The sequence below is a fragment of the Sciurus vulgaris genome (assembly GCF_902686455.1).
Source record: "Sciurus vulgaris genome assembly, chromosome: 5".
Classification (NCBI taxonomy): Eukaryota; Metazoa; Chordata; class Mammalia; order Rodentia; family Sciuridae; genus Sciurus; species Sciurus vulgaris.
The window spans coordinates 153,737,396-153,751,174 of record NC_136465.1 but is presented as its reverse complement, the minus strand read 5'-3'; positions in this window follow the sequence as shown (position 1 = coordinate 153,751,174).

Below are 13,779 nucleotides of genomic sequence, written 5' to 3'. Positions count from 1 at the left end.
ACACCTGCCCTCCCTTTTTGCAGTGGAATCTTTTGAAGGTTAAGTAATAGTAAATAATCAACCAAGATTTCTCAGATTAGCCGCATTTACCTTTCTCTGAAAAAAAATTTTTCCCCATGAAGACGAAGCAACTTTGGAATGAGAGCTGTATTTCCTTCTAGAATTCCCTCTTCAGACCTTCAGAGAGCAGGATCAGACCTGGCCTGGCTGGCAGAGACTGCCCGCAGGAGATGGCTAGGCTTTGAGATGTGGGTGAGGGGCCATGAGTTAGAATGTAACGGAAGGGAGGAAAGAAAACTCCCACTTCATTTTGTAAGTTTCCACACAGGTCTTCCAGCACTGTCTGTCGCAGGGAAGGGGCCATCGAAATCTAGCCCTTTCGACCCACATTGGGGGTACAGAGAATCTGGGAGCCAGATCCCAGAATATGAGCTATGTTACAAACAACAACAGCCCCAACTAACTCAAAGGAATAAAATAATATACAGATGGAGAGACATCAGCCTACCAGAGTCTGATCATGGGTCATGATGTCATGGTGGTTAGCTCAGCGGAGATGATGGATGAGTCCATTTGTGTTTAAACCAGAAATACAAATACAGGTTTACAGAAATGAGCTGGGAGGAAGAAAACCAAAGCGAATCCGTTCATTAGTATTATGCCTACAGTGTTAAGGGGGAAAGAACATATTTGTTTTATCCAGGGCATATTGATTTATATTGAATATCTAATCAGCACACATTTATTGAACTTGTGTGCCGGGCATTGTGCAAAGTGTCAGCATGCACCTGGTTTCACAGAGCTGGTGGTAGAAAGGGTAACAGTGCTCTTGACCTTCACAGGCAGGTTAGAATTCTACAGGATCCCTCCATTCCTCACGCTGGGTAAGAGCCCAGCCAAATCCAGCCACCTCTCTTGTGCTGCGATCACTTAAGATGACGACGGTTGCTGTTTTAAACAAAAGTGCGATGATATGTTGGTAGAAAAGTTTGCAATGTTTCTTCTCCTTTCTTTTAGCAGGCTTATTATAAACCCTGTAGTAAAGGTTAGAAGACTGTTTCATGTTACAATTTCTTTCTCTGTTACTAAATAATCACACAACTTTTGGTTAAGTCCTTTAACTTCTCTGGAACTAAGTTTAAACATTCATAGAGTGAGATGGTTAAAAAGTAGGAGGACAATGATTTAGTGAAACCTGGTTTAGGATAAGCAGTAAGAGGAGGTTAAGAGGCAAGAGACTCTTACTAGCCACTTGCAAACTGTAACTCGGGCAACTTACTTAAGCCTCTTGAAGTCTCAGTCTCCTCATCTGAGAAATGAGGATAATGTGGTATTTGTGGTGAGGATAAAATGGACTAATAGATTAGATACTTGGTTCAATGCAGGCAGGGGACAATAAATGACCCCTAGTGAATGTAGCTGCTTTTATCCTATGCAAAAATTATTTGAATCCCTGTTCTATTGTTCACTCATATGCATGCCTGCCTGGATAGATGTATTAATGTGTGTATGTATCATTGCTGATATCTCAGTAAGTGGTTATTTGGGAAATCTCAACATATCAGGGGCACAAATATGAAATGGATTTGTTTTTCCCCCAACCAGTACTTTCCACAGTTCTGTACTAAACCCCTTTTCTATCCCTCATCAACAGATTGTAGAAATCTGCAGATTTGAAAGTTGAGGCCCATGAACTTTGAACCTCTCACTCTTGTTCACAGCTTCCCTCCTCCTGTCCACCCTTTCCTAGGTGCTGGTTTCCCCAGTGGATTTGGCAGAGAGGAGTGAGCAGGAAGGGACCATCACCCCTTACCTGCCCACCAGCCTGCTCACGCTGTGGATGCTGTATTGCAGATGAACATGGTTGGCGTTGTGGTGCTCCTGTGTGGCAGGCACCAAGGGCTGGTGGCACACTGTGGGTCTTTGGAGAGCCCTGTGGGTTCTCCTGAGTGTACAGGTCTGTAACCTGAAACCCTCCTCTCGATGGACTTCTGCTTGTCTCAGCTCCTGCCATAATGACCCTCCAGCCAACTGACCTTGACAGAGCAGGGCTTAGTCTCTCTGGTGTCTAGTGACTTATTTGCATAGTTTTATTGGAATTTTTGAAATACATCCCATGAATACAGCTTTTGCCCTTGGACACTTACAACCTAAGCAAATAGCCCCTGACGTTTTCTCGCCATTTCTAGGCCACCCTCCCATTGGCCATTGTTCACACATTTCCCTGGGTTCCCTCATTTGGCAAGAAGCCTTTACCATCATGGTCCACTTCTGGAATGCATTTTCTGTTTTCTCACCTGCCTGGTGAGTTCCTTCAGACAAGGACTGGGCTTTGTACCTCTCTGCTTCAACACTGGCTGGAGCAGATTTCACATACTGAGCCTCTATGGCTGTTTGTCGATCATGTGATCCATCCTACAGGTTCCCCACAAACTCCAAGTGCCTCCTTACCATGAGCAAGGCCCTGGTAGTGGTTCTCAAGAAATGCCATTCTTGGGCTGGGGATATAGCTCAGTTGGTAGAGTGCCTGCCTCACAAGCACAAGGCCCTGGGTTCAATCCTCAGCACTGCAAAAAAAAAGAAAAAAAAAAAAAAGAAAAAAAAGAAATGCCATTCTACTTGGTAAGAGAGGCAGAGAGAACCAAGATGAGCAGTGACACCTTCCACTCCTAACTGTGTGATCCTATTCTCTTCTATCCTCTCTGCCCCCGTCTGTTTGGTGTTGGAACAGAAGCTGGTAGATTGGCAGTCAAGACTTGATGGGAAGCATCTTCAGCAGTCATCTGATAAGTGTTTGCACTGTGAAGTCTTCTAGCAGCCTCAGAACTCAAGCTGGCAACTCCTATAACACCCCCTTTTCTGTTTTCCTTCACTCTGCAACTTCTCGCAGATGGATTAACTCAGTTTGATGTTAATCAGACCAACATCAATGCCATTCCCATACAGACCAAGTCGAAAAGAACGAACAACCAACATTTATTAAATGAATGCCATTTAAAAAGTACTATGCTGGTCATAGCTATAGGCATAAAGAAGAAATAAGGTGTCACTTTTGTTCATTCTTTATTGACTGATCCATTAATTTTGTCTTTGCACCAAAGATTTGAGGTATCTTATAGCAGGAAGATACTTTCAGTGTTCGTTCTATTAATTAATACTTTTTTTCTCCTATATTTCAAGATCTAACACCAATAATTAGCTCTTGCAATGGGAATAGACTTCTTTGAGCATTGACCTCCCTCAGGAAAACCCAAGTTACCCAGATCTGCTTGCAATGAACTCATTCTACAGCATTCTTTCTCCTTTGTCTCATGAGCAAATCCCTAGAGCCTGGTCTGCCCAGTGACCCACTCTCCCCATCGGGTGGACTCCTCAACTCACCACTCTGCTTTCCATGCCCTGCATCAAAATCACACCTGCAAAAGTCAAGGTGACTGACCAGTTGCCAAATCTAACATGTGAACTTCAGTCCTTGACTTAGTTGACATCTCTGCCATATTCGACTTTGTCAATGGCTTCTTCCTTCTTAAAACTTGCTCTTGCCTGGCCATTTGTGACACCACCTTCTCTTGATTTTTCCTCACCCCTGCATCCCTCCCTTCTCTATCCTGTTGCAGCTGACTTTTCTTCCGTTTGTTGCTTAAATGGGACTGTTACCCAAGCTTCCATACTTGGCTCTATTTAATTCTCATTCTACACCCTATTGCCAGGAAGTTTCATTTGTACCCGTGGCTTCAGTTGTAACTGAATGTACTATGTCTACAATAGCAACATCAATCCACTCGGGAGGGCAGAACCTTCATGACCTACCTCTTCACCTTTTAGTTTCTGCCTCTCAACACTGTTGCTTTGGGATTGTCTTAGTTTGTTTTCTGTTGCTGTTGCTGGACTTAAATACTTGACACTAGGCCATCTACAAAAGTTGTTCTTGGTTCATAGTCCAGGAGGCTGGGAAGTTCAAGAGCATGGTACATGGCTTCTGGGGAGGCCTCCTACAGCCTGAACACATGGTGGAAGGCAGAAAGGCAAGCCAGTGCATGTGGAAAAGAGAACAAGGCCAAGCTCCTGCAATATCTCACCCATTCCTTCAAGAAAGACACCAATCCATGCACTGAAGGCTCTGACCTCTTGAAACACCACCGCGAGGCTTCACGTCCAACACTGTTACAGTGATGATCAAATTTCAACATGAATTTCAGAAGTGGGGGAACCATATTTGAACAGTAGCAGGGATTAAATTTCCAACACACAAACTTTGGAGGACACATTCAAACCATAGCATAAGATGGTCAGTCTTTACATTCTTTATTTCATTTAGTCCTCATCCCAACCCAGTGAGTTTGACAAAGTTACTGCCCCAATTTACAGAATAAACAGGGACTCTCACAAAGGAAAGAGCTGGCCCACACTCCACACCTAGTGAGAAAGCACCTGGATTTTGATCTCCACGTCTCTCTGTGAAATCGAGCACCTCCCATGTGCTACCTGCACTATTAAGCTTGTTTCAGAGACATTTTTTCAACCCTTCAAAAGTTGTTGTTTTTATTATAGCCAACTGAAATTAAGACACAGTAAGGAAAAAAAAAAAATGTTAAGTTTTTGAAGGCTGGGAACATGTGCGTTCCATCTTTTATCTCCCCAAACTAGCACAATGACAGATAAATGGGAGATGCTGCTTAATAAACAGTGTTAGATAAATTAAGGTGTACTATGTACAGATATGAGAGGAAAGGTAAAGAGACAGCACAGGGTGAGTGAGATGAAGCATGTGGCGAAGTCTGGGGGAATGAAGAGAGGAAGAGAGAGAACGACAAGAAGGAAAAGAAAGAGCTGCAGGGATTCCACTGGAGATAAAGAATTTTTACCTATTTCCCAGGGAGCATCCCTGCTCATCCGCTTTATCTAAGAGGCACGCTCAGGAAGAGCTGCATGTCAATCCACGGGGAGATAGTGAGTAGATTAGGCCTTTAAGGTCTCTTTCGGCATATTGAATTCTTGAAGAGTCTTTCCAAATTTAGAAAGCACTTGGGTTACAGTAATTTGTCTCCAAGCTCCCTTTCCACAGTAACCCCAGGAGGACCCATCTTTTAGACCATCTTCTAAAGTGTCTTCCAGGACAGATGTTCTTAACATGGGGCTTCTGATGGGTACCTAGACTTACAATGGCTCTTCCCTTTTTTAGTGTTCTTGACCTGAGGGCTGAAGATCTAGATCAATGGTAGAGAGCCTGCCTAGAGTACATGCTGAATTCCCAGCAACACACACACACACATACACACACACACACACACACACACACACACAGATGTGAAAAGAACTCTTGGCCTTAGACTTGTATATCCTGGAAAGGGTCTAGAGTGCTTATGAAACGTAGGAGATTATAAGCAAAACTTCTGATGCACTTCTGTGTTTTGAAATAATTTAAATTTTGAAACAATTTTAAAAATAACTTGCTAGCAAGTTTTTCTTTTGAAATTTATAAAATACAGAAAAATACAGATACACATAGCCTCCACCTGTATTTTTACCACTGTTTTTAAAAATCAAACACCAGTCTTTTTTGTTTTGTTTTGTTTTGTTGTTGATTTGTGTGTGTATTTGTGTTATTGAGGATCAAACCCAAAGCCTGTGTATGCAAGACAAGCACTCTACCACTGAGCTACACCCCAGCTCCTATTGATATATATTTTTTATTTTAATTTTTTATTTGTTCTAATTAGTTGTACATGACAGTAGAATGCTAATGCTATATTTTTAAAAGCACACAAGAAATACAAAACTGAAATGTTCCCTTTTTACCAGATTCTTTAAAAATCTGTCATTAGTCAGGCCCAGAGGTGCATGCCTGTAATTCCAGCTACTTGGGAGGCTAAAGCAGGAAGATCTCAAGTTCAAGGCCAGCCTCAGCAACTTAGTGAGACTCTGTCTCAAAACTTAATAAAAGGTCTGGGGATATAGCTCAGCGGTAAAGCGTCCCTTCATTTAATCCGCAGTACCAAAAACAAAACAAAACCCCCAATGTAATAATAATAATAATAATAATAATAATAATAATAAGTCATTTAAAAAGTTTAATAATCATTATTCTCTGGTAGATTGTCATTAGCACTGTTTATGGCTGAGCCTGTATGTTTGAGTCTGTTTTGACTCTCTGTCACTGCATTATGGGAGATAGTATGCTTGGAGCTTCCTGTGGGCTTCTGTTGGTGGCTGAGACACAGTTACAATGAATAACAGCCCAGGCAGCTACACTGCTGTCCTGATTTAACCCCACAGACTTAGTTATATTTTCTGAGTTCAGATTTTAAGTCCTTTATTGGAAAACAATGGTTACTATCTTAAGCACTTTGTTAAACATACATACATATGTAAGCATGTATAAAAATATTTATAAATAAGCAAATAAACAGAGAGGTCGATAAGATCATTTTAGTTTAAAATGTGTGAAAGGAAGGAGTTTCTGCTCTGCAAGAAATAAGAATGTATTTCTTCATCTCATTTGGGATCTACATTAAATGCATTATCCAAAATAATAACGTATTCCTTCCTTTCAGGGAATATTTAATACATCCATATAATTTTTTTCTTCCTTCCTCCCTCCTTCCCTCCTTCCTTCCTTTCTTCCTGCCTCCCTCCTTCCCTCCCTCCCTTTCTCCCTCCCTTTCTTCCTGCCTCCCTCTCTCCTTCCCTTCCTCCCTCCCTCCCTCCCTCCCTCCCTCCCTCCCTTCCTTCCTTCCTTCCTTCCTTCCTGTGATGCTGGGGATTGAACCCAGGGATTCATACCTGTTAGGCAAGCACTCCATCACAAACCTAGTCCCCATAAAGTTTTTAACTTTAGAAAAGAATACAGTATAATTTACATAAAGCATACTATTTTTAATCGTTCAGTGAATATTTACATATGCATCCATGTATGTATTCTACAACTGGTAAATATATATATGGTTCTTACTTATATCAGAACATCGAGAGAGAATAAAGAGAAGCAGAGGATGAATCTGGACTGAAGGCAACCGTGCTTCAGGTACCTGTGGGGTCGCTCATCCAGGCTATCTAGTTTGATATTTGGATGGACACATTTGGGTCATTTTAAAGATGAGGAAACTTCATTCAAGGTGGCTAAGTAATTTGTCTGTGGTCACACAGACGGAATTTGAAGCTAGGTCTAGGTCTCCTTGCACTGCTAGACAATTGCCAACAAACCATGGTACACTTTCTTAAACATGGGCTTCCTTGACAACAGAGCCTGAAATACTTTATTTGAAAAGTGATAGCCAAGAGGAAGACTGCGGCACCAGGACGGCTGCGAAACAGGGAAGGAGGCCAGACCCATACAAGGGGGAGCTATTGGTTTGGCCACTACTGCAGACAGCTCTGGACCCCTCTGAGGAGCCCTGTGTGGTGCATCTCACTAATACTTCCTGGAAGACCAAGGCAGGGACTATGTATTCACTGCTTCTGTCATGTATCGCTTGAGGGTGGTCCCATGTCATTAGCTACCCTCTGACACCTGTATTGTAATATGCAGATACCAGGCAGATTCCTGTGGGTATATTGCATCTTGGCATGGATTATTCCTGGGACAGAAAGCAACAGGTATATGGTAGAGTTCCAAGTAAGACACAATCAGATTGCACTTGCATAAAGCTGGACAAAGACTACATAAGCCCCTGCTCAGCAGTGACTTCAGTAGGACACGGGGCTGAGGGGAGGTGAAGTGGTATGTGAGCCGCATCCTGTACACAAACCAAGAATGTTCTGGTAATGTAGACCCAGATTGGGAAACAGTTTTCCAGTAACATGCCTCTTGTGGCAGAGATTTCAACCTGAACCCACATCTATTCTTCTGCTGGAGTTCAAGTCCAGGCATGTTTGAAAAATTAATGGGGCAGACCTAAAAGAGTCTATTTGTATGCATTCATGTGCATGAGTTCTTTCCTTTTTTCCTGAGGGAAGGGGAAAGACATTTCTACGTTTAAGAACTTAGAAAAAGATATGGGGGAAAGAGAAGGGCCAGGTGGTAAGTACTGTGTGGTAAGGCCTGAATCAAAAGGAAAAGCAGCTCAGGCAGAAGGGGATGATCTATTTTATAAGGAATCCGATTCATAAACTCTGCAAAAACCCAGGTGACAAAGTGTGACCTAGAAATCAGGCAGTTGGCGCTCTTCCCACTCCTGCATGGTTCTGTAGAGAAGATCGAATGTTTACAAGCAATAAACACAGTGTGGGTGCTCCCAAGATCGTTGCTCCATGTGCTCTGGTTGCCCTGTGTGTTTCGAGACTAAGGAAGTGTTTTCAGGGATGTTAGCAGCTATCACAACTGGGGAACTGAACTAGACTTCAGAGATGGCTCAGGGGTGGTCCAACCAGTGGGGGACAGGAAGAACGGTTGACTAGTGAGCAGAGCAGGATGCAGGGGTAGCTAGCTCTAGGTAGCCATTCAAGATGGAGACCCAGTCACGGGAATTGGGCGAGCAGATTGTATCAGGGGAGAATACAGTCATACTCAAAGCCCTGAAGAAATAGCATAAAGAATAGGAATCCAAGATGTAACTCAGGAAGGTATGGGAGTGGTGCCAAATATAATCTAAAGCAGATGAAATTATAAGGCAACCAGGGCAGAATGCAGTTACTGAAAATGCCCAGCCTTGGGACAGACTGGTCTGAGGCTCCATCTACTGCCTCTCCCTGGGGTATGTCTCGAAGGTAAAAAGGCTGTTTACTAGCTAAATGGGCAAGTGGGCAACAGGGCAGTGAGTCAATTAGATCTTCACAGTTGAGCTATCGATAAGCTCCATATGTCTGAATCTGCTAACCAGGAAGCAAAGCCCTGATAATTAAAGTGTGTTCACAATACAGCTTGTAAGAAAGAACTTCTGTTGTTGTCATCTTTCTAGCACCTGGTCCTCTTTTCTGTTAAGAGAACCATTTTCTTTTCCTTTTTTTTTTTTTTTTTCCCCAGACTCTCTCAACTTCCCAGAGAAGTCAGCATGTGACCTAGTCTAGTCAATCAGAGTAATCCATTTCCATGGCTTGGAATAGGCAGGGAACCCTAGAAAGGTCAACCAGATTATCTTCAGATTTGATATTTAGGTGCTTAGTGAGGAAAAAAAAGGGCTCTCCCTCATTTTAGAATCACAAGCTATAAAGATAATACAGATTGGAATTGCTTCCTGTTCCCTTTTCCAGATGCATGGAAAAAGGCATCTGTAATAAGAGAGAAGTGAGTCAATATATGGAAAGAATCCAAAATGAAGACAGGTGAGGGATGGCTAGAAAGACACAGGGTCCTGGGGACTTGAACCCTAAGTCCAGCCATGCCTGAAGCCAAACCAGCCCTGCTCTTTCATGACCCAATAAATTGTTTCATTTAAGCCAGTTTCAAGCCAAGTTCAGTTGAGTTTCTGAAATTTGCAAAGTAAGGCGATCACATGAATATATTTGCCTACTTGCTACTCACAGCAGTAAATAGCTGCTGTGTCCACCTACAGTTCGTCTGAACTTTAGAGGGTGCCCTGAAAACACTTGCTCAATTCCCATCTCCATTGCTCTTCACCAGGACACTGACCATTTGAGAGTGTGGCCAGTGCTCCTGCTCCGGCAGCCGCAGGGTGATGTCAGATCCGTGTCACTGCACAGCACTGATTTGATATATACTTATTCTTTGGAGAGATGGAGCACATGTGGTCTTTTCAGACTGTGGATGAAATTGCCAGCCCTCTCCTCTTTGTATCACACCTATAATTCAAATTCTGACCTTTGTCCGGAAACTGGATGCTTGTTTTTACTTTCTATTTGAGGGCTCCATGCTCAGCTCGCACTCAACAAGTCTGAAACAGCACTCAGCAGCCTCTGGTACTATTGACGGCATCTTACTGTGCCAGTCACCTGCTCTAAAGGAGTTCAGGGGAGGCCACCTCAAAATATGTCCCTTTGGTGTATTGATTACTTTGTGCCGAAGGCCCTTGAGAAACAAAAGGTGAAGGAAGAGCTCTCTGACCTTCCACCTTTCTTACCTAAGAAGATAATGTCCCCTGATCCAGGTGTTCTTCCTGTGTCAGCAAGAGAAGAGCATCCTTACTAGCAAAGACTGGGAATCAACTCTGAAATGGATCTGTGTGAACTTATTAAAATAGCCCTCATCTTCCACACGCCCATATATTACCTAGTGACTTCCCCTCAATTTCTTAGGACCAGTGTGGCATTCATAAGGAGGCAGAAGGTAGAGGAGTTTTCTCTTTCTTTGTTTTCCTACAGCAGGGAATCAGACAATTGCTGTGTGAGCTCACCAGTTTCCCTTGCAGCTATGCATGACTGAGTTCTGGCCAGAGAGAGTAAGGAGGGTGTAACAGGGTGGAAGTCATGGGAAAGTATTTAAAAAGTAGGATGTGCAGGAATGCTCTCCTTGGGCTTCCTGCCTCCCCCTTTTTCTTCCTTGGGAATGCACAAGAATACTCATGGGCATAGCAGCCATTCTGGCACCATGAGACCCTGAGAACAAGGATATGTTCATGGGATGGCTGAGAACAAAGACAGAAAGAATCCTGTTTCCTTGATGACATCATCAGGCGACCCCGAAGCCTTGGACTGTTTTCCCCACACTCCTTGTTGTACATGAACAAAAGAAAACAAACAAACAAAAAACACAACAACAACAACAACAAAAACAAACCCAAAACCTATTTGAGTAATGTCATTATTAGGTTTCCTATTGTTCCCATTGCTTGCCGCTGAATAAATGGGCTGTTAGAGTCATCTGTTAGAAATACTGAATGTCATTGTAAGGAAACGGAAGTTTATTCTAAAAGCAGTTTTTATAAGGAGGCCAGAGGATGCCATTATCAGAAAACCTTCTCCTTTGGCTGTAAGTATGATACTCTTGGAAGCTCCATTCACTCTTACCTCTTTTTTTTTTGTAGTTTTATATGGGGAGAATGCCTTTATTTTATTTATTTTTTATGCAGTGCTGAGGATGGAACCCAGTGCCTCACATGAGCTAGGCAAGCACTCTGCCACTGAGCTATAGCCCCAGTCCCCAGTCTTACCTCTTTCTGGAAGCTCTGTCCCTGTCTCAGTTCCCTTTATCTTCACTTTGTGTTGGATAATTATCAAGTATAGGTTAGTGATTGTATGCATTGTTACCGATTCTTCATTGATATATTGCATATCCCCAATAATACTTAAAGTGCAATTCTCAAGCAGGAGTTAGTGACATGCATCGTCACTGATTCATTGTGAACATAAGCTATTTATCTCCAGTAGGCCTTCAAGTGGCTTGCAGGATGTGGCCATATTTTGTACCTTCTCATCCCAGAGTACCCATGCTGGAGAGAATCACACAGTGGATTGGTGCTCAGGCCTGGGGGCCTTGGGTTTGAATCCTCATTTCATCACAAAATATTCATAGATTTCCGACAAGTTTTAACCCTCTCTGGACCTCCATTTCTTCATCTGGGGAATGTTAATAAAATTTGCCTTATGAGGTTCAAATAGAATATTTTCATGAATTCCTTAGCATCGTTTGGTCATCCTTAGATATGTAGAAGAGGGACTTCATTAACGACCTCTGGGTAGTCAGGTGCTTTCCAACGTGACTTCGCAACTCTTTCCATCATGAGGTGCACTCCATTGCCCCACCCTTGAATCTAGGTCGGTCTTCCAACAGAATGTGGGAAAGGTGAGACTATGTTCCTTCTCAATCCAGGCCTCAAGAGATCCTGTCCCTTTCCACTCTCCACCTGGAGACCCTGCCTTTGCCGTAGAGCAAGCTCAGGAGAGCAGCTGGATGATTAGAGACCTCGTGGAGTAGAGATGAGTCTTCTCAGCGGAGGAGACCTCCCCAGACCAACCAGTCTGCCAGTTGGCTACAGATACATAAGTGAGTCCAGCCAAGATCAGAAAAAACCCTCAGGAAGCCCATTCACTAATGAGCAATAATAAATTCTAATTGCTTTAACCTAGTAAGTTTTGAGAGGCTGGTTATGCAGAGATAACTGACATCAGCTACAGGACCTAACAGGCACAAGGAACTTAAACAGATTGATTTACCACTGTATTTCCAATGCTTAGAATAGCATGTTACATAAGTAGGTGTTCAACGTATGTATATGTTAAATAAATTCCTGAATATAATTATGATGATTATCATCATCTCAAAGAGTCATGGTGGGGAGTGAATGAGACAATCTGAAGAAAGCATTTAACATTGTTTCTGGCACACTGACTTTTAAATAAATGTTAGCTATTAATGGGGTGATTGTCAATGACTGGTTACTTGATTAACATCTTTGTCTTCTATATAAAACCTAGTTAACTGGGTAATGTTGTCCTAAGTCCTGTTGTTGAAGGAATCTCCTATCTCAGAAAACCTAACATTAATCACAGTTTGGATTTTGAGCTGGTAACATCAAACAAACAAATAAAATCATAGATGAACTGTTCCAGCAAACTTCGAGAATTCCATGAAAAACTATCCTTGGAATTCTGGTGTGGAGCTAAACACATGGTCCTCAGACACCCCCACCAATTTTTTTCTGGGTTCATTTCTTCTGTTCCTTTCTCAGCACCAGATGCTCTGTGATAAGTTCCCAACTCCTCTCAGTATGCTGCTTCTCCTCTCAGTATGCACCTCACTATCCCCTGCAGCCTTCTCCCCTGTGGCACTGCTCATAACCATGGGAGTAGGTGAGATGGGGCTGGGGCCCTGAAACTAGGGGTGATTCCTCCATTAGTGTTTCACGGTGCCGGTCCTACTTGTTAGCTCTGCTTTGCCATGGTGAAAGAGGCCTTTCCACCTTCCTCAAGCAGAAGACTCACACTTTGTAATCTCCCAGTGACCTCGTTAGTGCCCAAATTGCATTCAGCCTGCTAGAAAGATGAACACATTGTCCCTTCTCTGTGGGACTCATTATTTCCATTCTGGAGACTGTCATTTATGAAATTCTGACTTTCTTTCATCGTGTATTTACACTCGGCAAAGCTAAGAATATTGTAATTGTCTGTGATGTTTTGAAAACACTTGTCACAAACTGAAGCCAAATGCTGAATAATGTTAAGTGTTTTGAAGAACTCAGCTTTTGGCTCATTAACTGGACTCGAATGGCATCACCCATGGGCTGTAAATTCTGATAAATTGGTAATCACAGATTGGTGCTGATTTGGTAATAGCAGTGTGGGCAGAGTTGTTATGTTTCCCCTGTACTGAACATTTTGCATATATGAAGGTTAGTCCTGGATTTGGGAGACCTGGTCCCAGATTTACTAGAAAAAGACTGAGGACAAATCAGCATACCCCTCAGAGTCTCAGTTTCCTTATCTATAAAACAATGGGCTTTGGATGATATTCAATATCCTTCCTCACTGAAATTCTGTAGTGCTGACATTATGCACTGTGGTCTTGAGTTGCATGATAAGCACAGGTTAATTTTAGGAAAGTCAGACACTGGGTAAAGCTGGTACACATGGGGTATGGACAAGGTTGTCAGCTTCTTTCCCTTCTTCTCTGCATTTTTTCCATATTAAAAGGGAAAGAAATGTTCTCTCTTGGCTTGTAGGATAAGCCCTTAATCAAATGTTACATACCATCTGTTTGAGACAGTATTTGGTAAGTCAAACTTAAGTAGCTATAATCACTGTGGAATCTGAAACTGTTTCCTGTTATCCTGTCTGTTTTCTGAAGCAGACAGGAGATAGTCTAGCATCTTAACCCCACACAAAACAGTAATATTACAAGGGAGAGAAAGACTGGTTTTGAGGACCATGCTTTGAAACTACTTATTG